The sequence below is a fragment of the Malaclemys terrapin genome, chromosome 10 (assembly GCF_027887155.1).
Source record: "Malaclemys terrapin pileata isolate rMalTer1 chromosome 10, rMalTer1.hap1, whole genome shotgun sequence".
Classification (NCBI taxonomy): domain Eukaryota; kingdom Metazoa; phylum Chordata; order Testudines; family Emydidae; genus Malaclemys; species Malaclemys terrapin.
This window is the reverse complement of record NC_071514.1, coordinates 37529291-37554497: the sequence shown is the minus strand read 5'-3', so window position 1 is coordinate 37554497 and position 25207 is coordinate 37529291. Positions and strand designations below refer to the sequence as shown.

At 48.3% G+C, this 25207-nt stretch overlaps 1 protein-coding gene across 1 annotated transcript in view; it reads left to right on the top strand.

Moving 5' to 3' along the window:
• Positions 1 to 25207, top strand: part of LINGO1 (leucine rich repeat and Ig domain containing 1) — a 462045-nt gene that overhangs the window by 32893 nt on the left and 403945 nt on the right. Inside the window, exon 2 of the mRNA XM_054042809.1 lies at positions 16145 to 16344. The gene's annotated coding sequence lies outside the window, so the exon portion shown is untranslated. The remainder of the gene's footprint in view (positions 1 to 16144; positions 16345 to 25207) is intronic.

Sequence of the window (25207 nt, the reverse complement as noted above, 5' to 3'; positions counted from 1 at the left end):
CTTCTTTTTCGTGCCTAGGGGAAAGAAATGCATATGGATTTTCTCCCGTTATTGTCACTGTAATGCATATTTTTATTTGTGAAGGCAGGTTAGATGAGTGAACCTTGCACTTGCAGTGGCAAGGGGATGAAGTTAAAGATGGTTGGTTGCGAGATCATGCTGGTAACTGGCATTTGTTAAGCTTTTGTGCATTTTCCACATAGACTTTAGAGGAAGAATGGAACCTGTTGTCTGTTCTGGTCCTGTGTGTGCTTATATGTACGTACACCCTGATTTACTGTGAGGATTCAAAATGAACCTAAGCTTTGAAGTTCCCCCAAACTCCTATATGGGCTTCTGGTTCTGTAATTCTCTAGTCAGAATACTGAAAATAAAATGACTGCCCGTCCCATACTGGGCTTTGGTTCAAAGGCCATCAAAGTTAGCCGAACTTGATGTGATGAGATTTAGATCAGGCTTGTGGGGAAAAAGCAGGATTTGCCTTAATGCAGTGCTAAGAGTTATATGGCAGCAGGGAGAATGCCCAGAAATCCCACTGTGTCAAAGCAGGTATTCCAGGCAGGGCGGATGAAAACCTGCAGTTCACAGACCTGAGATATACCTGGGGTGGAGGGAGATGTAAGTACATAACAGCGATGTGTTGAAACGTCCCTTCGCCCTCTCGACCTGGGGCCTGATTCTGCAAGGTGCTGAATAATGCTGAGCATGTTCAACTCCCAGTGCTGTCCATGAGAGCTGAGGGCTCCCCTCATCCTCAAGAGGCACTCAGCACTTCTCAGGATCAGTCCCCCAGGGTATTCACAGCCTAATCACCTGGCTGTAAGATAGCAATTGTCTGTGACCGAACAAGTCATTTAACAGCGTGCTTTATAAACACTAAATGCCACACGCTTTTTATGTAGTATTTTGAGATCCCTTTGAATGAAACCATGATCTTGTTTTCATATCAAATGTACCTAATGAAGAGGGAAGGGGCTGAATAATAGAAGGATAATGCCAGAGAGAATGGTTTCCCGGATATTTGTTTCCAGTGGGAAGTCAGCAGCTCTTTACAAAGAGAAACTACTGTGCATAACTATCAGTACTATTAAACAGTGGCACAAGCTGCCAAGGAGTCAACATCACGGGATATATTGAAGGCTAGACTTGACAATTATCCATCAGGGATGCTTTAGGCACAATGAAATTTCAGCTGCTGTGATCCAAGGAGGGAATGGATTTAATGACCCAGTAGGATGTTCCGTCTACCCTAAATTATTCCACAAATACATTTCAGGCTGTCCTCATGTAAGGGAGTCCAGGCTGGGGAGGAAGCAGGCTCGGTAGCAGACTTTCTCTGGCTGATGCAAGAAACAGTGAGAGGCTCTGGAAGGAACAGTATCTCAGCCCTTGGCCCGGTCTCTCCAGAGGTGTGCCAGAGCTTTGCATGATGGGTTTTGCTTTAGCTCTTAAGTCTCAATCTGTGGAAAGATTTGATTGGAAAATTTAAACACTTCTACCTGGTTGGTTATGTTTTTTAGTTCCCACAAGGACTGTGCCATGGGGTGACTGGCCACTTGAAGGGGAGCCAGGGCCCAGTCTACCCTGAGACACTTCTTTGAGAACAAACCCATCTCGGCCCACCTGTAAGCAAATAGCTGCCAACTAGCTACCTGGGCAGTTAATTGATTAACGACCATCTGGGCCTGAAAAGGCTTCCCAAGCTCAATTGGATGGGAGTGCTCCTAGAGAGCAGGTGCTCCCAAGGAGAGCTCCTGCCCGGAGACACAGCTGTTGCCTACTTTGCTCTCCCAACCCAGGGAGACGAGGACTAAGGTAAAAAGAGGCTAGCTGGGGAGGAGCTGGTTGGAGGCCACAGTTGGTATGACTTAATGAGCACAGCCCAACATTCCAGGGGAAGGGGAATATTGTTTAGGCTCTGGGTGTGAGTGGCTTATTTCTAAACCCCAAAATGGGGAGCTGAGTGGCTGTGCCATAAGGGGGTGCTCTGGGGTGGCACCCTGCCACAGACAGGCTGAAAAAATAATAATAAAAAATAGTTTTTGTCCCAAAACTTTCAGCTTTCAAACGAAATGTCAAAAATCTTCTGGTGAAAATTTAATTGTGATATTTATTTTGTTCTGTTTTCATTGAAATTTTCTGCAGAAGCCCCTCCCCCACTTCTTGCTCCCTCTAGTTTTCTGACCAGCTCCAGTGCCGATTCTCCTTTGCCTTGCAGCTCTTTACATCAATGCAAAATAAGCATCAAATGGTGCATCCACCTGACATAGAACCATTTTACAAACTCTTTGCACCAGTGGAAATGACTCCACAAAGTGATGGGGTAATGAAGAACCAGGCCCTTTAAATATGGGGAGGGAGAGAAACTTGCTTTCTCATTTACCTCAAAGAGCTGGTGGATTCCTCAGATGCAATCAGCCGGAGTGTGGCTTTTAGACCAAGCCCTGTGCTGGGGTGGTGTGGAGCAGTGGTTCTCAGCCAGGGGTACATGTACCTCTGGGGGTATGCAGAGGTCTTCCAGGGGGTACATCAACTCATCTAGATATTTGCCTAGTTTTACAACAGACTACATAAAAAGCACTAGCAAAGTCAGTATAAACAAAAATTTCATACAGACAATGACTTGTTTAGACAGTTCTATATACCATACACTGAAATGTAAGTACAATATGAATATTCCAATTGATTTATTTTATAATTATATGGTAAAAATTAAAAAGTAAGCAATTTTTCAGTACTGAGACACTTTTTTGTATTTTTATGTCTAATTTGGTAAGCAAATCATTTTTAAATGAGGTGAAACTTATGGGTACACAAGACAAAACAGACTCCTGAAAGGGGTACAGTAGTCTGGAAAGGTTGACAGCCACTGGTGTGGAGTTACAGCAACTTCTGGAGGAACAATGTTTCTAGGAGCACAGCCGCTCGACAGCACTGCTCAGGAATTTTTTAATGAAACTTTTTTTTGTTGAAACTGAAACATTTCACAGGAATGGGTCAGTTTTGACAAATCTCTTGACTTGAGACATTTTTTGGGGGGTGGGGGAGGGAAGGGTTAGAAATCGTTGAAAGATCCCGTGTCAACACTTTTAAAGTGAAAAATATTGGGTTTTTTCGTTTGAACTGATTTTTTGTGTGTGTTTAAAAATGTAAGCTAATTACAGTACAAAATTTTCTTTTAAAAATGGTCAAAATCACAACAAAACACTTTGAATGACCTGAACAGAAATTTCTTTTGGATTTTGGTTTGTGGAAAATTTTCAAAATTTTGACTTCTTGCCCTGATTTGGGATGAGAAAAATTTCCAAAATCTCAAATTTTCATGGGATGTGAAAACCATTTCCCACCCAGCTGTACTACTGGAAAGGGTGTAACCTCCTGCCCCCGAAAGAAGACAGATGACTTGTGAAAGGGAAGTGTAGGAATAGTTAAATATATGCAGTTTTACAATCAGACATACGTTTGCTTTTTATAGAAGGTGTTATAAATAAAGGAAGTGCCATCTTTCTGCCAGTTGCCCCTCAACCCAGTCAGAGTTAATGGGCTGGTTTCTTATAGGAGTCTCAGCAGAGCTGGATCCGGAGGGGTTTGGAAAAGGAGAGGGTAATTGCTTGACTGAGCCATCATGGGACGGTGATCCAGGCATGGAGGAAAACACGGAATTGTTTGAGAGGGGAGTTGACAAATGGACAGAGGAGGCTGGCCTGAGGCTGTGGTGGGATGAGACTGAAGAGGATGAGAAGGGATGGGCAGAGTTGTGAATGGTCTGAAAGGTGAGAACAAGAAGCTGGAGTTTGATTTTTAAGGGGGAAGCGCTAGAGACTCCATTAAATCTATTTGGGGCTTCACTGTTGCCAATCTGTTTTAAGAACATAAGAACGGCCATAGTGGGTCAGACCAATGGTCCATTTAGCCCAGTATCCTCTCTCCCAACAGTGGCCAATGCCAGGTGCTTCAGAGGAAATGAACAGAACAGAAGAACATCGAGTGATCCATCCCCTGTCATCCACTCCCAGCTTCTGGCAGACAGAGGCTTAAGGACACCCAGAGCTTAGGGTTGCATCCCTGACTGTCTTGGCTAATAGCATTGATGGACCTATCCTCCATGAACTGATCTAATTCTTTTTTTAACCCTGTTATAGTTTTGGCCTTCACAACATCCCCAACAACAGCATTTTGCACTCCTTTTGCATTGATGTAAATGGCGATAAGGCCATTTTACAGGAAAGGTGCTCAGATATTCTAGTGATGCGCAGCAGCACAAAACCTACAGACAGAGGCTGTGAAAGAGGGGAAGCTGTTTAAGTGATTCAAAAAAAGGGGGTGATGGAGTCAGAGCATGAGCAGGGAAGAAGACTATAAACCTCTTACTGCCAACTGGCAAGGGGCACAGAGGGGGCTGCATAGGGGTCACAGGGATCTCCGGAGTCTGGTATGTACATTCTAGTCCACCAAAGAGTGTCATGTGAGGTCTCAGATAAAAGCTGGTGTCACACCGTTCGTGCATATCATTGTAAAACACATGCATGGATGATGTGTACGGAGTGATGAGTGCAAACTGAAAATTGGGTTCCTAAGGTCTGTGTCTAGGGACTGATGACTAGCAAAGGTGAAAAACAGGTTTTCTGTCAGATGAGAAATGTTTATCTAGCTGGCTGTTTACATGTCAATTCAGTATTGTCGAGTTCTCAATGGTCTCCTCTCACTGGTCTGAACAGAATGCTAATGAAGGATTGTGAAAACGTCAGCGAGAGAAAAGAACAGGAAAAATGAAGCAGTAGGGGTGTGTGGGGAACCCTCTCTTGAAGTGCACACCAGGGTTTGCTGTGGTATATTTGACTAAGAAGATACCCTGGCCTCTTCACTGAGGCTGTCTTGTTTACTTCAAGTTTGCTCCATGAAAAAGGGGTCTGTCTTGACCCAGGTTTGATTGAAAATGCTAGAGAAAACTCTGGGCAAGATGAGCTTCTTCAGACACAAGGTTAACCTGTTAGTTAAGTTTAGTGTCTAGAAAATGTTATGGTTTTCTTTCACTAGTAATCATTTGTTACCAATTCTCTCACTCACTGTTACTTGAATCTCTGTTCTTTGTTAGTACGTAGATCCTTGTTTTCACTATAAATAGAATGAAGTGTGGTGATGTTGAGCAAAGTCATGGCGCCGAGCTGAATCTTGCAAGCTAGTGTGTACTGTTCCTTTGGGAACAGCAGGCCGGGTAATTGTGTCCATGTTCAGTGGAGCAGAGGCTGGACTCTACAGGGAAATCTTGGAGGGCTCACGGATTGGTGTGCGTACAGGCTAGCGATGGACAGAGTGTTGCCAGAGGCTGGTGGAGTCAGGCAGCTGACCCACAGCAGGCACAGACATGGTTTCTTCATGCTAAAGACAGATGGTGGGGAGGTGCCCCCATGGCCTATACACTGCTCATGATGCTGTCATTAAATGGGATGAGGAGGGGGGGGGGGACGAAGAGGTGAAGTTAGTCAGATAAATGTCTCGTGGTGAATTGCTCGCTCAGCTCTAATTGGAGTCTTGATGTCTGAAGGTTCTACCTCCCTGCTTGGATCGCTTGCTTTTCTGGGGAGCTTGGGCCCTCTTTTTGTCCAGACAGGGTCATCAGCATCCTGGCTGAATGCTTTGGAAAGCCAGGCCTCAACAGAGGAAGCAGGATTTGCAATTTTATCACTTTTCACTAATCCCACTATTCTGATATTCTTCCTACTCAGCCGGCTTTCTATGGTCCTGAGGTGGAATTTTAAGCCTTTATTTTCTAGTGTTGGAGAAGTATCTACAATAAGTCCTTTATCCGACCTGGTTATTTTTATGGGGTATTTCATCATCATGCCTCAGCTTGTCAGCTCTGTCAAAGCCTAGAAACTCTGGTATCTGCCCAAGCGTAGACTTGAATGTCCTTGTGTTTAGTGACACAGTCACTTTGGCTAACCTTTTCTCCTCTTAATGTTTGCAGGAAGGCCTGCAAAAGTCCCACTGAATGGGAGCAAGCAGAATTTGGTATGTGTGTGTGACATTCACTGGAAGGTAGACTGAAAATGACAGCTGTTAGAATTTCTGGCCTTATTCTTTAGTAGACAAGATTGGGGCCCTGTTGTGCTGGGCGCTGTCCATATATCTGTGTTCTCTCTCTCACACACACACTCACACACCCTCTCTCTCTCTGCCCCCAAAGAGCTTATAACTGAAATAGACAAAGGAAGCATTGCTATCTCCATTTTACAGAGATTAAGGGACTTGCCCAGGTCACGCAGGTTGTGTATGGTTGAACCCAGGTCTCTTAAGATTGAGTCTTGTGCCTTAGCCACAATGCCAGGCTTCCTCTGACTTAAATCTCACCCATAAGGACAGAGGCCACAATAGGCAAGGTGCTTGTCTAGTGCTCCAAACATCAGGTTAAAATACCATAAACTCCCTGCGGCCACAGGCTCAAATGCCAGAAGAACTGACACAGATTTTCATCCTTCTGCGGTAGGTGAAGGGAATATCATAGGGTCAGAGTGTCTTTAGAAAGCGACTTCATATTAGTGCTGTGGAAACATCAAGGACCATATGATTATTTCCATAAGAGCAGGACTTGGGTCCCTGTCCCCGATTTCCCCTCCTTCCGCTCCCCCATTGAGGTGGCTGTATTTCAGTGGTTCTGCTTGGTGGATTTCTTTAGCTCTGCACTGTCCTGCAGGACTTGGCTTGATTAGGGAGTGCTGGGTGGGGATGTTAGATTTGCCTTCCCCACGTGAGGGGGAAGAGCAGGGAAGGTTTTAGAAAGGGGAAAAACCACCCAATCCACTCTGCAAACCTCCATGGCAGCAGACAGGCGAAGGAAAGGAGAGGGCGAGAGGCAGCAGCTTGCAAAATTAATATAAATGGCCTAATTCCTGTGTCAGAGGAGCTGAGAGCTTCTTGTTTTATTGCCTCTGGAGGAGGGTTGGGGGCCTCGGCCAGGCTGATCAGATCCATTAATACAACCCCAGCCTCACAACTGTTGCAAAGACAGACCAAATCGAGCAAACCCCTGTTGTCCAAAGGCGATGCTCAAGGGAGAAAGAAGTGATCAGAGGTTTGCCTGATCCTGAGAATGGATTGCAATAATCAGAATCCCCGGAGCCTTTAGAGATGGGAAGAGGAAGAAGGCTATCTAGAAACTAACATGAGACAGTGAGAGACGAGAGAAAGCATAAAGGAACCTGTTGCAGTGTTGGCATAGCTGCGGTTGGGAGACCAGCATTTGGAATCCCATACCCTGGGGCGGCAGTGTCAGGGGCTGGTATAGTTTTCAGACGGATTAACCCTAGGTCCCAGCATTAGCACAGCCATGTCAGAGAGCGACGAGGGTAGATTTCAGGGAGCTGAGTCCTCAATCTCATGCAGCCCCCAGGAGGGGCTGAACGTGTGGCTTTCTGGGAGATTAGCCCTCAATCTTTCAGCATCTATGACTTGGACGGTGGCTTCAGAGAGCGGAACGGCTGGCTTTCTGCGTGCATGGGGATTAGCTGTTGAGGAAACCAGCAACAGAGGGTTTGCTGTTGTGTTCTGAAGGTCGCTGCCTGCTCTGCATGCTGGGTATTTGCTGTCTGGCTATTTTGTTGCCTAAGGCGGAATCCCCAGTGGACGGGGAGGCTTCTCCGGGGTGGGTGAGCATTGGAGTCACCGCAGCTCTTTATGTGGGAGTCAGGCAGAAATAATTAGGGAGGTGAAAAGGCAGCAGCAGTTGTCATGGGCAGGGGGCCCAAGATACTGCAGGATGCTGTTAATTGCTCCTAGAGAGCCCGAGTCAGGTGTTAAATAAATATTGTGGCCTGCCAGCTGGGGGAATGAATTCAGGCTGAGCTCGCTGCTGCCTGCCGAAATGTACTGCAAAGAGTCTGGCGGGGTCTGGACAATGCATCCAGCAGGAGAGGTGGCTAATTTTGTTTTTGCTGGAGGCAATTATGCTTTAAATCTCTCCCTGGGGTGGCAGCTGCTTTGGCTTAAAGATCATATGACCAAACAAGCTGGGCCTTTCTGCTCAGCCAGAGGGATCTGTTGTTTATAGTGACCTAGCTTCCAGCTGGAGGCTGGGCTCCTTTGTCCTTTACCTGGCACATTGTGGGCAGCGGCAGTGCAGGCTTCCCCTCCCCCTCACACACACTCAGGGCGAGAGGGGCTTTTAGTCTGCATAGTTCAGTCTCTGACCAGGCGGACAGTCGCTCTTATGAGGAACTGTGCCTTAGGCTACACCAGCTGCTGGGAGGTAGTGACCACTGGCAGTCAATCCACAGCATAGGTGAGGGTAGCCTTAATTTGTACCCAGGTGGCCCTGGCTCCTATAGGAACAGCCAACAACCCCTGTCATGCCACCCTGCCAGTCCTGGAATGCTCCTGTCCTGGGAGCTCTTGTGGGATAGTGGGGTAGGCCCAGCGGCTCCCTGCATTAGGGGAATTCCTCTGGGAAGGGGGTGTCTAGCGGCATTGTGACCCCTTGATGCTCCCAAAGGGGCTGTATGGCAATGAAGAATTAATCCCAGAGGCTCATGATCATCTAGGCGTGAGCCATCCAGACAGCTTTGCTCTGCTTCAGCTAATGATTCTCTGCAGCGTGGTTGTAATAACGTGAACCCTGCCCACACGAGCCCCTCATTCCCCCGCAGAGGACAGTGACTTGGCTCAGAGTACTGCAACTTCTGCCTGGTGGAGAACTAGCTCTTCCAGGGCCATTTGTTCTATTTAACAGCTTAATTTTGGAGTTGAGTTGATGTGTGTAGAGTTGACGCTGGCTCACCGACTCCTGTATGGCTTTTATTGGAGTGCATGCACACCCAGGGTTTACTGCAATTGGTGCTTGTAAAAACAATGGAAGCAATCATTAATTAGCTTTAACAGCAGGCTAGGTACAGGCAGGGACGGAGATAGGGAGTTATGCTTAGAAGAGAGGCTAAGGGAATTAAATTGGGTGTAATTTATGTGCCATGGACCAGATGAGCTGGGAAATCTTGTGCCCCCGCCCCCATAAGCTTACACAGTGCACATTTCCTGAGCTGCTTTTCCTTTCCATCTTCTCTTCCAGCCTCTCAGTCCATGATGCCACCTTAGGCTGTCAGGTCCAGAGGCCAAATGCAGAACTGGTGTGTGTAGCAGATGGGATGTAGGTTTTGTGTTGGTAAGTGGTTATGAGACTCAGGGTACGGCTTCACTAGCAACGTTAAAGCGCTGCCATGGCAGCGCTTTAGCGTGGCTGTGTAGTCGCGGCACCAGCGCTGGGAGAGAGCTCTCCCAGCACTATAAAAATACTAACCCAAGAGGGGAATAGCTCCCAGCGCCGGTGCGCGGTCTACACTGCCACATTACAGCGCTGAAACGTGCAGCGCTCAGGGGGTGTTTTTTCACACCCCTGAGCGAGAAAGTTGCAGCGCTGTAAAGTGCCAGTGTAGACAAGCGCTTAGGATCACCTCTGAATATGGCCCAAATTTCTTGCCCTGAATAGTATCAGGGGGTAGCCGTGTTAGTCTGTATCTACAAAAACAACAAGGAGTCTGGTGGCACCTTTAGGTGCCACCAGACTCCTTGTTGTTTTTGCCCTGAATAGTTTACAGTCTAAATAAAGCCCATATTGCAAGGACATGTTCTACAGCAGGGGTCGGCAACCTTTCAGAAGTGGTGTGCTGAGTCTTCATTTATTCACTCTAATTTAAGGTTTCACGTGCCAGTCAGACATTTTAAAGTTTTTAGAAGGTCTCTTGCTATAAGTCTATAATATATAACTAAACTATTGTTGTGTGTAAAGGAAATAAGTTTTTAAAATGTTTAAGAAGCTTCATTTAAAATTAAATTAAAATGTAGAGCCCCGCGGACCAGTGGCCAGGACCCGGGCAGTGTGAGTGCCACTGAAAATCGGCACACGTGCCATAAGTTGCCTACCCCTATTGTACAACAACAGATACAAAGAGAGATTCTCTGTCTACAGCCTCACTACATTCCAGGCTCCCCTGGTTCTTTGGTTTTTAAAAGTATTTGATAAAATCAAGATCTGTTCCCTACTTGAAATCATCATTCTCTTCTCTCTGTGACATCATAATTATTTTTATAGCAACCAGTTGTAAGGTGACAAAGGAAAGATTGCATCTTTGGGTGGGGTTGAGGAGGCGGAGAGAGACTACAGAAGCCAATAACTGGTTAAACACAGGTGCTGATTACATGCAGAGATTAATACCCTAAACTGGATCTTCTGTTCCACCTTTGCCCTGCCTGCATTGAGGAAGTGCCTCTCTATTATCTAGTGAAATGAACAGCCAGGCATTAAAACACCTTAGAAACCGAACCAGAGCACCTTGCGCCTCAGTAATTCAAGAGTTAACTACTCAGCCCTCACTCAAGTCAGCTGGATTCTCTTCTTCTTGGAACATAATCCTCCTGGCTGCATGTCCATGTTCTTGCGTGGAATGGATTCTTATTCTTTGCTCTTCATTTGCCGCTCTGTGCAAGGACCATGATCAGCAAATGTAATTGCAGCGACTGGATCACAGGTCTAGAGATTTGGGAGAATCCTTTGCAAATATTTGCAAGTCTCTGCACTGAACCTTGTGAATATGTTGTGAAACCTAAAGGCTGAACGTAATTGGCAATTTGAGCTTGCATACCAGACCCGGGACATAAATTGCAAGAGGTTGTGCACACCTGCTACAAAATACCTACATAAATAGACTTCACTTACACATGCTTGGATCAATCTCTTCTTTTCTCCACTCCCCCCATGCCCCAATAGCATGCAACCTGGTGGGGATGTTAAACTATGATACACTTGACTGACTCCATTCTAGGATCATATCCTTCCCATTAAAATGTGACCACAGCTAAACACCATTCATGTGGCAAGGTCTAAGCAGTGCCCTTTATCGTAACTGCCCTATGTCTGAGGGGGAGATTGTATTTTTCTAAGGGCAAGCTATTTATTGTTAATTTGTTAAACACCGACTGCTCAAAGCCATTCAAAACCCAAGAAAAGAGATGGTCCCAGCCTCAGGGTGCTTGCTGCCTAAATAGATCTATTACATGAATTTGCAGCTAAACCGTTTTGAGGTGGTATGTGCTAGGGTGAAAGTGACTAAAGGAGGAGTTTGCATATTTCACTGTGGGCTAGAAAACAGTCGAGCTGCCTTTTCTGTGAGAAGCTGTGGCTATCCCCCAAAAGGAGTAACTAACTCTTCAGGACTGGAGGGTCAGTTGGTCCCCCCTCTTGAATACAAGGGGCAGCCTTCCCAGCCTGCATCTCCTTTTACACCAGGAGGGAGATTGTGAGATCTGTGGTGTTCTTTAGTAGCTCTTTTTTAAGACTCCCCAGGAAGTTTAGTCTTGAGTAGGCAACAGAAGACTGGTTTGTTCCTCTAGGCCCAGTGGTTCTCAAACTGGGGTTCGCAGAACGTTACAGGGGGTTCGCCAGAAAAATTTCACTAATGGTGGACAGAGGACCCTGGGCATTGGAGACAGCAGGTGGGACCCAGCTGCAGGGCAGACATCCTGAGCCCCAGGGAGAGCGGGGCTGGGTACTTGGGGCTGGCAGCCTGAGCCCTGCCCCCATCAGCAGGGGAGTCGGCAGCCCGAACCCCAGTGCTCCATGCGGGACTGGCAGCCCAAGCCCCAGGGAGAGCGGGGCCGGGCAGTAGGGGCCGGCAGCCCAAGCCCAGCCCCCGTCAGCGGGGGAGCCGGCAGCCCGAACCCCAGCGCTCTGTGCGGGACTGGCAGCCTGAGTCCCAGGGAGAGCGGGGCCGGGCAATTGGGGCTGGCAGCCTGAGTCCTGGCGGTCACCGGGGGAGCTGGCAGCTCGAACCACAGCGCTCCGCGTGGGGCTGGCAGCCTGAGCCCCAGGGAGAGCGGGGCCAGGGCAGTAGGGGCTGGCAGCCCGAGCCCTGCCCCCGTCAGTGGGGGAGCCGGCAGCCCGAACCCCAGCCCGAGCCCCAGGAATTTGCCAAATTTCATCCAAAGCCAGAACCACGGCCCTCCTTGTTACCACCAGCCACAACCTCACCCGAAACTAGAGGTGGGTGAAAAATACCAAGCATTTTTCACAGAAAGTTTTGAATTTTTTTCACATTTTTCAAAATTCCCCAAGAAAATTTTACAAAAAACTGAAACGGAAAAATGGTCCATTTTCAAAAACTGTTTTCATGAAACATTTTCTGATTTTTGAAAACCAAAAATGAATTTATTTTTATTAAAAACCATTTTTTTTAAAACAAAAGCCAAAAAAACATTTTACAGAAACATTTTTTGGTTTCTGGTTTTTCTATGTTTGTTAAAAAAAGTTTCAATTAAAAATATTTTTCAGAGGTTCATAGATTCTGGGGCCCGGCAGTTGGGGCATCCATCACACTGAGGAAATTTAAACTTAAATCCCTGAAAATATTCATTTTTAGGAGGGGGTTCACGAGATTTCACAATTTAGTGAAAGGGGTTCATGGGCTGTTAAAGTTTGGGAACCACTGCTCTAGGCAGAATTCCTGTCATTGGCAGAGAGAGGGTCTGTTCTACATAGCTGGGCTGCAGGTCCCCAAAGTCCTCTGCTCTCATTTCCGTGTGTGTGTGTGAGAGACATATACACGCACACGATGCACCTCTGCAAAGCCCCTCACTGGATGGGAGCTTCATCAGCTTCCAGCCAGACCAGTTTGGTGACTTGGCTTAACCAAGGGGCAGCGGACAAACACTGCAGCTGGAGGCAGCACATAACTGGAAAAGCTTTACCCTAGACAACACCTCTCATGTGAGTTTTGCATCTTCCTGAATAGAGGGATGGAGATGGCTGGCTGCTTGCGTTTGCCCCTACTTAGGAACCTGCAGCAGATTGGCTCTACCTCTCCTTACTCTTACAAGACATATGGTTGCATAGGGTTACCATATTTAAAAAATAAAAAAAGAGGACACTCCACGGGGCCCTGGCCCCACCCCTTTCCCACCCCCGGCCCCGCCCCAACTGCGCCCATTCCCCGCCCATTCCCCAAAGTCCTCGCCCTAACTCCCCCTCCTCCCTCCCAGCCACGCGAAAAGGGCTGCCTGAGTGCTACCGGCTTCACGGTTTGCCGGGCAGCCCCCAGACCCTGCGGCCCCGGCTGGCGCTTCTCCAGCGCAGCTGGAGCCTGGGAGGGGAAGCGCCCAGCCGGGGGCGCAGGGTCTGGAGGCTGCCCGGCAAACCATGAAGCCGGTAGCACTCAGGCTTCGGGCAGCCCCTATGCCTCCGGACCCTGCACCCCCGGCTGGGCACTTCCTTCCCGGGCTCCAGCTGCTCTGCTCCGGTGGCGCAGGGTCCGGAGGCACAGGGGCTGCCCGAAGCCCGTAGCGCTGGCTCGGGCAGCTTGGCTCTTAAACAGAGCCAAAGTCTGAGTCAGGGGAGGAGCAGAGAAGCCGCGGGAGAGGAAGTGCCTGGCCGGTATTTTTCCCGGACATGTTCCGCTTTTTGGCAATTGCCCCCGGATGGGGGTTTGATTGCCGAAAAGCCGGACATGTCCGGGAAAAACCGGATGTATGGTAACCCTATGGTTGCAGGCTGATATCTTCTGGATCTCCTGGCCCTCAGTCCTTGGTGTGTTAGCTAAAGGTCCACAAGCAAGCAACCCCCTATGATGACTATATTACTTTGGAACTGAGATCTTTTCCCTTCTCAATATCTTCCCAGCCCTGACTGCCTCTGCAGCCAATTCAGATGGCTTCAAAGAAATTAGGGCTTATTATTGGGTGGACTTTCCCCTTCCCAGGCAGGCAATAACCCTCTGACTCTTCTTTTAAGCATGATCCCTCTGTTTTGCTTTGTAGCCATAATAATTTTACATTTTGTCTCTATTAAACCACGTTCTTCATTTGCAAATCAGGTCACTTGAGGTCCAAGGCCATCTGAATGTTGTTACATTGGGTCCTGTTATTTGTTGAACTTCCAGTGCTGAGCTTTATTGGTGGAATGCAAGATCTCCGGCGCCTGGTGTTATAAATGAGCAAGGCCCCCACACTGACCCCTTGGTAACTGAGCTAAAGACATCCGTTTTCATCTCCTTGCTGCTTGTTGGGGTTAGCCAGCTCCTGGCTAACGCACTGTCTTAGTCACGGCTCTTTAGCGCCTAGACTGCTAATCTTTATATCTATTTAATGCTGCCTGCTTTGACAATTTTTTTTAAATGAAGTGAATGCTGTTTGTGATGATGAAAGGCACTGGGCTGACAGCATGATAATCTTCTAACTATATCACCAAGGCAGGGGCAGTTTAATGTTCCTTAAACCATCTTGCCCTGACTTTGTCGGGAGGTGAGGGAGCTGTTTAGTATTCATGTCCACTTCGGGCTTTCCACACGATGGGGTAGTGTGCTCTACCAGGTGTGATTAGCGCACTAATATTTTGCACATTAATTGGTCTGTGTAGACCCTGCTGGTGTGCTTTAATTTAGTGCTGTTTCAAACAGTACTATGTTAAAACACACTAGAGAACCTTTAATGCACACGAGCAGGGTCTACACTGACCAATTCCTGCGCAACACATTAGTGCGCTTAAGAACTAACCCTCTCCCACCACTCACACCCAGTAAAGTGCATTATCCCGCTGCCTAGACAAGCCCTTGGTCTTGGCCTCTTTTTTGGTGCAGCTGGCAAGGGCTCTGTTTGTGATGATTTTTTTGGAGTCCCTGGTGGGGGAGGAGATGGGACTCGGTTGTAACGAATCTAAAGAGGATTCAGTATTGCTAGCTTCAAGCATTCAAAAATCATAATTGAACCCCTCCAAAATTATAAGATTGGCTTAAAAATCATGAAAAAAAATCTTGGTTCTTTTTCTCTTGCTTTCTGGTTTCTGAGCCTTTAGGGTGCACTTGGTTCATGTTCTCAGGCTTTTCTGCTCCACCGTGAGGGCTAGAAACTTGTATTTTTAAATAAAAGATGAGTTTCTTGTAGTCACATGATTCCTGGATCTGGGGCTTTAAGAAAAACAAATACAACGAAAGGGGTCAACACTGAGGATTCCTTCTTGAGGGTACCAGTGTTCCTCTCTGGCTCTGCAGCTGCCAGACCAACTAAACAAAACTTGGGCTGCCTAATGTCACCAGCCACATTCTCTGTAAACCATGACATGGATGGAACAGTTGTGGAAGGAGCTCCTGGCTACACTGCAGTTTCTGTGATGCAACTACCAGCCCACAAGGAACCGGGCTGTGACCTCCAGTTTATTGCAGATAGGCCATCAAACAGCCATTGTGCAATGTCCTTATCTTCCCTGCCTGTCAGACCCTGTCAATAGTATCTCTGAAGAAGGAGGTAGTTAATCTCCCTAGCCAGGAGCTGGACTGTGTTTGTTTTAAATGACTGGACCATTAAACCTGAAGAGGTACCCCAGGCTGCCTTCCCCAGAGCACGGCTGTCAGTGTTAATGGGTTACAACATTAGTGTCCCTCACAAATCCATCCTGGCTGCTCCCAGAGACAGTTTTAGGGGCGGGTGAGCAGGACAGTTGCCCTGGGTGCCAACTTGCCAACTTCCTGGGGGTGTTGTACTGCTGAGCCACTTGGAGATATATGCTCTGCTTTGATTGGCTGACTGTTTTGGAGGCTTTCCCCCCCTCAGCCACTAAACAACGTCTACGGAGAATCTAGCTCAGGTTAAGTGACTGTCTCATCCCGTAGGAGCTTCCATCTTGAATCGCCTCACAGCCCTGCCCCTTCGCAGGCAGATTTTGTATACTGGGAGGTGAAGTACACAAAAACTGGTATCCTAACTTAACAGGCCAGTTTGTATGTGGGTGTTGGGCGGACTTCTGTGTGTGTACAAGCATTGGTATGTGAATGTGTGTTTGTAGTGCATCTACAAAGGGTGCTGGCTGTCCCGTGCCAGGAAAGGGGTGATCACCCAGGGCACCAATACTACTAGGGACAGCTAAATGCTATATATCGGTCTATGGCAGCTTATAGGCGGGGAGGAGCTGAGATGCCTGCCAGTTTGCCTAGGGAAGCAGTCCTGCTGGAGCGGTGTGTGTGTGTGTGTGTGTGGTTTTGACCTCCCTCTGCCTTAACTGAGCTGGGGAGATGATCACATTTGTCTAACATGAGTGACAAGGAAGTCCCAATGATCATTAGTCCATGTTGCTCAGATTGTGCTGCTAAATTTTGTGTTTCCTTTCTCACTTCAGCCTGCTGCACCTGAGGGCCATGAGCTGTCCTCGACATCTGGAGAGCCAAAGGAGCAGCCCCTTGTCCTCGGGACCTCAGCACTTATAGAGGACCCTGCTGTGCCAAGAAGAGCCTTGCTGAAAGGAGCCAACCACCAGGAAAAGGCCAAAGGCTGCAGCCTCCTGTAGCCCCACCCAGGGTCTCTTGGGGCTCTCCCAAGGTAAGACCCATATTCGTTCTCTTTCCTTGGCAAACAGGTCTCCCTGTCGTTCCCCATCTGAGGGCCATTTGCTTCTTGGTTGCCTTGTGTCATGTCACATCCCTCGCCTCATCCAGGCAGGAGTTTGATTCCTTCCACTTCAGTGACAGATGGTGGCAAGGTTTGGCGTGTGTGCCTGCTGCTCTGTGATGTGTTGGCCTGTGGCTGCACCATCCAGGACTTGCAGGGGACCATAGAGGGGAGCAGGACGTGTGTAGATGGGTGAAATCTTCTGCGAGCAATGCAGGAATTCCCTCTCTGCTTTGCTTTTTGAAGGGGTAGAATCAGACCAGAAAGGCCTCCATTTTAACCCATCTTCTCTGTCTGCAAAGTCCAAGCCAGTGCTTATATTTGTGTGCCTTTTAGAGTATCCTCTGGTCATAAAATGATGCAAAATCATGGAGAGTGGGCAGGGAAGAGCCTGGCTCTGAGCAAGCTGCAGTAACAGACCAGTGTGATAAGCCCAACCCTCATGTACAGCCCCGCAGTAACAGACCAGTGTGGTAAGCCCAGCCCTCACGTATAGCCCCGCAGTAACAAACCAGAATGCTCAGCTATGCTCCTGTGAGCAACCCGAGGAGGAGGATTTTCTATTCTGGGAGCACCGAGAGGCCCAACCCAGATTGTGCTAGGTGCTGTACATACACCTAGTAAGAGAGAGCCCCTGCCATCTAGACAAGACAGATGAAAGGTGAGTGGGGAAACGGGCACAGGGAAAAGTGAAGTGCTCAAGTCTGGAGTTTGTTAATATAGCGCCCTAGCCATGAGCCATTGCAGGTAATACAATAAATAAATGAAAGGTGAAAAATGACATAACTTCAGAGAACAGATACAAATTAAACTACAGGATTAGCCCTTCCCTAAAATTAGTGACACCTTTCAAATCCCCATGGGAAGGTGAAGTAACTTGCCCGTGATCACACAGCGGAGGAGTGGCAAAGGCAGGAATTCAACGCAGACCTTCCGAGTCCTGCGCTAGTGCCCTGTCTGCTAGACTACACTGCCTCCCAATAAGAAATGGGGTTGAACAGCCTTATGATGATGAACCAGTGCGTCCAGCCCAGCCCCCATGAACAACTTTATAATACAGGTCCCCTGCCCTGGCTTCCTGCAGGTGGCCATGCTGGTATAGAAAGGGTTAACAATAAGCGGCAGCTGGGTTAGGACAGAATGAAGCATAAGCCACTTGGACTCAAATGTTCCTGCATCCCTCTTTGTGCATGTAGTGGTGCTTCCACCACAGCAATCTCCCTCCTCATTAGACTCTAATGAGGCTGGGCTGGGGCTGGGGGGGAACTGAATTGTTGTGATTGGTTCAGTTCTACTGAGGTGCTTTCGATATAATTTTCTGCAATTTGTCTTAATAAAGCCCTTGAGAATTCCCAGAATGGGCCCAGCTTTCTCTCCCCCAGCAGAGGCCTGGAGGGCATAGGAAGAAGCTTTCAGCTGGAGGCGGGCTGGGGGTGCAGTGCAGCTGGAATAGATGGAGAGCATTACCCTGGCATTGTCTGGAGATTAGCGGTGCTGTTCTCCTAGCAAAGGGACACATGCCCCATCATTAAAGCACAGGGTGCTCCCATGTGCTCCTTCTCTCTCTACCCATTTCTCTTCTCTCTCACTTGCTTTCAGTTTCTCCCGTCTGCCCTCTGCACTGGATAGATTTTAGAGAGGGTGCATGGATGCTAATGCCTTGTCTTCATGAAGAAAAAGGGGTGTTCTTAACTCGAGGCAAAATCTAGGCAGTTAACACTACTTAGCAGGTTGAGATAAAGACTGTTTTCCTGCCATAGACGGTTGTTAGCCTATAGGGCAACCCAGTCTTCTAACTCGACTTGGTAACTTGTGTGCAAACTGCCATCTTCACTAGGATTTTACCTAGAGTTCAGAGCACCCCTTTTCCCCCCCTCCCTAGTGCCCATCCGTCACAGTGCAGCCAGGGTGCCCAGTGCATTTATAGCTCAGCCCAGCTGCTTGCTCTGAGGGATGGTGGAGCAGATGCACCCAGCCAATAGTTACTGTATGCTGCTGAGCTGCCTTGGTTCGATGCTGGGCCGTGTGTGCTGGTGCAGGGTGCACTGTAGGGTGGCGCATGAAGGGGAGCTTCTCTGGGTCCGGTGTTGTGGAGAGCCTGAAGCTGTTGCCTTCTGAGAGTGTGATTCTCCACGGCTGAGCACCTTGTGTCATCGCTTGCAACAGTACAAAGCAGCAGAGAGTTCCCCAGACAGGCTGCGCGGAAGCTCCTCCCAGGAGGAAGTGATGACACCAGCTGCAAGGCAGTGGAGAAACAGGCCCCGAAAGGCTGACCGGGAGGAAAGCTTTCGATAGCGGTGTATGTGTGTGTATGCCCCGAGGGTGGTTAGGAACATAGGGATTACTAGACTGGATCACACCCTCGGTCCATCTCGTCCAGCGTCCTGTCTCCAGCAGTGGCCAGCACCACGTGTTTCAGCAGGGTTTTGTGCACCTTTCTCTGTTGGCAGATGTGGGATGGTCTACCCCCCCGGGAAGGTCTCGCCTAACTCCTCGTAGTTGAGGACTGGATTAAGCTGTGAAGCAGGATGTATTATATTCCTTCCAAAAACTCTGGTCACATTAACAATCCTAAATCTGGATAGTCTCATTATCCACTTCCATGTCCAGTCCCTCTCTGAGGGATTATTAATGTCCATGCGCATCTTACAGAGAGTATCTGTGGAAGCTGCAAAATCACCTTTGATTTCTGTGTTAAGGCAAATAATGACTGATTTACAGCTCCAGATCTGCCATGCATAGAGAGGGGATTTGGGAAATGTGCTTCATGAGCTTGTGCAGTGGGGGCCATGGAATAAACATGGGATAAAATCCCTGCAAAGTATACAGCTTATCCCCTGCTGCTAGCCAGTGCATATATGCTTGGCATAGTATTACTGGCAACGTTGGGAAGAGAAATTAACTGAATGTGGTGCTATACTCTCCCCACAATTCTGTTCACCCTGGTCCAATATCCCAGGACCCCTTGGATTAACTGAAGTAAACTTTGTCTTAAACAGATAGGAAAACTGCCAGGATCAGGACATATGGGTGTCTTACCATAGCAACAGGGAGGGAGGTTTTCTCGCAGGCCAGTACTGGAATGTCCTAAAGGAGAAGGATAAGACATAGGATTGTTCTACCCTGGTACAAAGCTAGGAGGTGTCTTTGTGCCCCTTAGTCCATGGAATGCATGTGTTCAGAGCAAAAAGATAAGGGGTGCACCACAGAACCAGGAAAACAAGGGAGAAAGCTCACAGGTTAAATCTAGTTTCAGATGAGGGACATGGTACCTTTTTACATGTAAACAGGATGGGTGTAAGAAGGATGCGGGATCAGGATTATTATTTACTGTATGGATTGCAGTGCTGGCTAGGCTCCGACTGAGAGTATTGTGCTAGGTGCTGTACCGGCACATAATGAGAGACCGTCCTTACCTGGGAAGCAGAGGCAGGGAGAGGTGGAATGACTTGCCCAGAGTCACTCAACAGGTCAGAGGCAGAGCCACCCAGGCGTGTGAGTTTTGGGAAGAACGAGGTCTCGGCTCTGCCACTGCTAGACTGTCCCAGCAAGAATCGCCATCAGCTGTTCTGGCCTGGGCTGGTACAGGAGGAAGGACTCTCAGTTCCTCCAGCCCCAGCCCCTCCTGGCCATCAGGTGGATGGTGAGGGCAGTTCAGTGCAAAATCTGGGAGCTCGCCTTGTCTCTGAATGTGCCCAGAAACCCTGGTTGGGCGTAGGGAGATCAGGGCTCTTCCAGGCCTGTCCTGTCTGAGGGGGATTGGCAGCTAGGGTGATCTGACTTTCCACCTGAGCCTGGCGTTTCCCATGATTGTCTGTCTGCAGTCAGCCGGGGGATCACAGCTTCTCCAGGTCTGGCTTTCCCCAGCAGTCCACTTGTACCTCTTCCCCTTTATCTGTGATGAGGCTGTTTTTTTAAGAGTTATTTGACTCTTCTGCATTGCACCTTCCAGCCAAATGGCTTTTAAATTAAACCCTTTGCTAACTCGTTAAGCCCCTGTCCAGGTCACTTCCTGTGTGTGTGATTTATAGACCTGCTTTTAACATTTATTAACTGCTAAATCACTGTGGCTGGTCAATTGGAATCCTTCCCATTAGCTGCCCTGAGTGGCAGCCAGACGCCGGCCTTCTCCTGGAGTCTGGGGAAGGCTGAGGTGGATTCTTTCTCGGTAGATGTCTGTCCATCTGCACTCAGTCAGTCGCATGTTGCTCAGAGATGGACTAGGGCTGGGGGAGAAAGGGGAGGGAGATGGAAAGCGGGTGGTGGGGGGGTAGAAGGCTTCAGATAAAAGATGGAGAATGGAAAAATGAAAAGACTTAATGAGGGGAAGATCTGACAAAGGGACTGGAGAGAAACAGCAAGGAAAGAGGACCCTAAATAACACCTGGGGAGGTGACTTATCACACACCTTCAATGCATTCTTCTAGGGTCCTATTCCCTGTAATGCAGGTCAGGAATTGTGCCTTCATAAGGGACTACAAGTGAGGGTCAGAATCCCAGAGTTTGGGGCTGGATCAAAATGTCCCCAAAAGGGGTGTCTCCATCTGGGGGATTTTGGTGTGAGCTCCATAAGTACAGGAGTCAGGATAAGACTGTTCCCAGAGCCTGAGAGCAAAGCAGAGTTCAACTCTTATCAGACTCTCTGTGACCTTGAGCCTCTCCCCATCCGTACAGTGGGGAGACTAACGCTGCCCTACCTCCCAGGGGTACGAGAGGATAAATACACTAGAGATTATGAGCCGCTCTGAGGCTGTGGGAATGGGAACCAAATAAATACCTTAGATAAATGGACGGTAGTTTGGACAAGTGGAAGAGACTTCAGCCTGCTGAGGGATGGGGGAGAAATCCTAATCAGAGGTAAAAAGCTGGTATGTGAGACCCCAGCATTAGGAGCAACTTCGATTTATTTCTGGGTTTGTCCTTTTTTTCTGTGTGCACTTGGCACTTTCATTCGATAGGACTCGGCTATGGTTTTTGCTGCACAATCAGGACTAATGAGCACTCCCAGGAAATAAATTGCATCTTAAGCACAGCCTCGCAGTGCAAAATAAACAGTTCCCTAGTGCTGGAGCTGTCTCCTCGTCAGTGATCTCTGTCTCCCCTGAACTCGCCAATCCTATCCCATCCTGGCTGGGGTGAGTGTCTGATGGGAGGTGGGCCATGTGGGATGTTGAATGTTGAGTCCAAGGGGCAGGGATGAGAAATGCATTCTCAAACGAAGGCTGAAATATTCCAGCTCCTCGATGCAGAGCCGTGGGAGTCACCTCGCCATCTATTGTGCCATTTTCGAGGCCTATCCATGCTGCCTCTTTGAAATTGGCTTAATGATTCTAACTCACTTAAAATCAGGCAGCCGGGTTCATACCTCAGCACAGGATTTTGCAAAGCTTGTTCCGACCGTGTCTGAATCGTGCTGTGATCTTCAACCTCAGACAAAGCTCTGATTTAAAGTGACTCACTGTCCCTCTGCGAACCACCTTGGAGCTGTAACTGGGCCATCATTGGGACTTCAACCTGGGACCTTTGATAGTGGAGCTAAAAGACTAGTTGGACTGCTGCTGTAGCAAACTTTCAAACCTCTGGTATGAACCACCAGTAGAGGGCAGCAAATGCTCCTTGCTCTCCTAGGATTGGTGTGGGATCCTGTCCATTAGGTTAGCTCAATTGAGCTAATTTAAACACACTTGGAAATGCCCCTTCACACCCATATAGACACAGCTTGGCATATTTACAATGGTGTCAGCTGATTGCGTTGTTAGTTAGGTGAGTGTTCAGAGACTGAGCTAACAGGATTTGGGGGCCCTCCTCGGGGTCTAGGCAGAGTCCTAGTGGATCTTAAATCCATACTCCTCCAGTTCCTCAGGGGGTCATGTGAATCTGCTGCCCACTTGGCTTTGGAAGTGATCTTGGTAACACAGTAGCTGTCACAACCGCTTTTGCATTCTCCAATGGGGATGAGGCTTTACATCGGCAACCCAGCCTGGACGTGTTAGACCTCTGCAATATAGCCCTTGGATTAAACCTGGCTGTCACTGTTGTCATACACACAACTGAAAGAGAATTTATCTAGCAGCAAAGCCAGTATCTTAAAGCCATTGGTTCTGATGTACCCGTGATTTGCTGAGATCCCGTATCTCCTTTATCACTTCCTCGTCTCTCTGTCTCGCTCAAATCCCAAAGCAAAGACTAGAAACTTGCTTGCAAAGGGTTTTTTAATGTTTCAGAGGCTGATAATAAATCTGTATGCAAACACTAGCATGCACAGGATTGCAGCTAGAAAGCCAGCTAGCACACACAGACCTCAGCTGGAGCATGTATGGAGCATTGCCTTACCAAACACAATGTAGTGATCTGGCCATTATGAAATAGTACAATATGGTGTGAAACTAGATACCCCCTCAAACTACAGGGAAAGTAACTACACTTACTGGCTGTAAAGGACTCTCCAGCTGACAGCAGCTCCAGCCTTTCCCAGCAGGGAATGGTACAGCAGTGCTAGGTCTGAGGGGATTCCGAGCTCTGGCAGCCCCCAGCTTCTTGTTGTAGGAGGAGGCAGTCTAGCCAAGTGGATAGAGCACTGGACTGGGGCTGCATCCCCAGCCTCTCCAAGCAGGAAGTGCTGTAGGGAGAGTGATACATCAGGAAGGAACTCCCAGCTGACCCTGGCTGTATATTGGGGCTGTGTTGAGCTTGGATGTTTTGTAGCTAGTGTCAAAGAACTGTTAAACTGTGACAGCTTTTTTCAGCAGGAGTTCAAAGTGTTGAGGGGGGAAGCTGGGTGGGTGGGGGTAAATTAAAAAAAAAACTGAAAAAACTCCAGCAGAATATATTACTCAATTCTCCCCAGACACTTTTATGTTGGGGTTAAAAGGAAAACAACTTCCCAATTAAAGGATTTTTATTTGTAACATGCCTTGGGGGGACTTTCTAAATCAAGAGACTCTTCTGAATAATAAAAGTTTTTTATATTCAGGGGAATGGAGGGACTCAGGCAACAAGTGGCAGAGGAGCTTGGAAAGAGAAGAGGAGGAGGAGAGCTGGGCTGCTGTGATGGAGGGGAGACCGTGATATTCTATTCGTCGGAGCGCTTCTCTTCCCTGCTTTTAGAAATTTCTCATTTGACAGCCTCAGCCTGTCTTTGTTCTCCTGGCTGGTGCAGTGTGCGTGTCTGGGGCGGGATTTCATCGCCAGGGTTGCATTCACTGTGGAGATGTTTTACATCTAGCAAATGAAACTGGGAAATGCTGATCCTGGGAGAGGGGGAGTGGAGCCGGGCTCCTACCAGCTGTCTGAGATGACTCTCAGAATATCTCCCTCCAGATCAAAGTGGATTTGAGCAGGTAGATTATAGAGGACAAGGCCTTCCTCCCCCTCAAACTCTCACCGCTGCAGGCGCTTGCTGAAATGCATGGCCTGGCTGACAAAGTGCTCTGATGACCAAGATCCTAGCAATGCTGTTTATTGTCGGACTCAAGCAAATGGAGATCCATGCAGTCAAAGGCCACTGGTTTCCTGATGGTGATACTCGACAGAAGGAAGGAAGGGTCTTGTAAGCAGGGTTTTCTGTAGCATGCATCTGGCAGTAGTGTTCAGCCTCATTCACATGAAGCCAGTAGACACACTAGAGGCTTGAACCTGTGAAGTTCTGAGTGCCTCTTGCATTGTTCTGCTCAGCCTCTGAACCCTCCCTGCATGACAGTCACTTCAGTTCCCATGTGGCCTGTGGCATCATTCAGGACAGACTTCAGAGTTCCAAGGAGAATACAGCCTGTTTGGAAGATGCTTGTTGCTTACTTTTTATACAAGGCCTCTTTACTGATGGGTAAACCGAGGCACTGAAAGGCTTATGTAACTTGTCTAGGGAGTTAAGCTGAGGTGTAGGAAATAAGATCTGTGTTCTAATGCTGGTTCTCTCTTTTGGGAATGGGGACAGTGCACTTGCCCTCTCTGAGCCTCAGTTTCCCCATTGGTAAAAAGGGGGTATAAGAGGGGAGGTAGGGCCCTTCTGTTGACCCACCCTGTTAGTAGGAGTTCAAACCATGTGTAAAATCTGGACCACCCAGTGCTCAGCCCTGTGCTTGATACACCAGCACAGGTGGCCGGTGGTTTTTCACACACCCCTTGCAACTGGATATGCATTTTGTCTGACAGGAAGTTCCATTTCCTCCCAAAAACGTCTCCATCTTGAAGGTTTCGTAAACTCCAAACCAGGCAAGTTGTCCCTGAAGACACTGCTGTGACGGCTGCTTGGCCTGCTCCCTGCAGCTCTAGGGTTTTGGTCTGTGCTGCTGCGAGAGAGGCCTCCCAGCTGGCTGTGCTGTGCTGAGCGCTCCTGCAAGAGCTATGGATACACCCAAGCTCTCCAGCTGAGGTTATTCCTGTTCAGAGTTGTAGGCTACAGCCTGCCTCTCAGCCTGCACTGAATTCTGGGACATAGAGCGGGTAAGCATGGTGCCCTAGCCAGAGTAAGCAGTGCATGTTGATCCCAGGGGGTGGCATGAAAAGTGAGGAGAGGGATCAAAACCTCATACAAAAGCCACGTGGGAGAAGCAAGAGAGAGGTGGGAAAGACACTTGATGGTATAAAAAGATGAAACTGCACTGGAATCAAAGGAGCTGTACCCATGTAGGCCTGCAGAGCATTTGAACTGGAGAGCGGTATGGCTGAGGGGGCCATATGACATCAACTAGCTACGGTGTGTAGGTAGATTCATTGATAGGGCCCTACCAAATTCACGGCCATGAAAAGCGCGTCACAGACCATGAAATCTGGTATCCCCCCATGAAATCTGTAT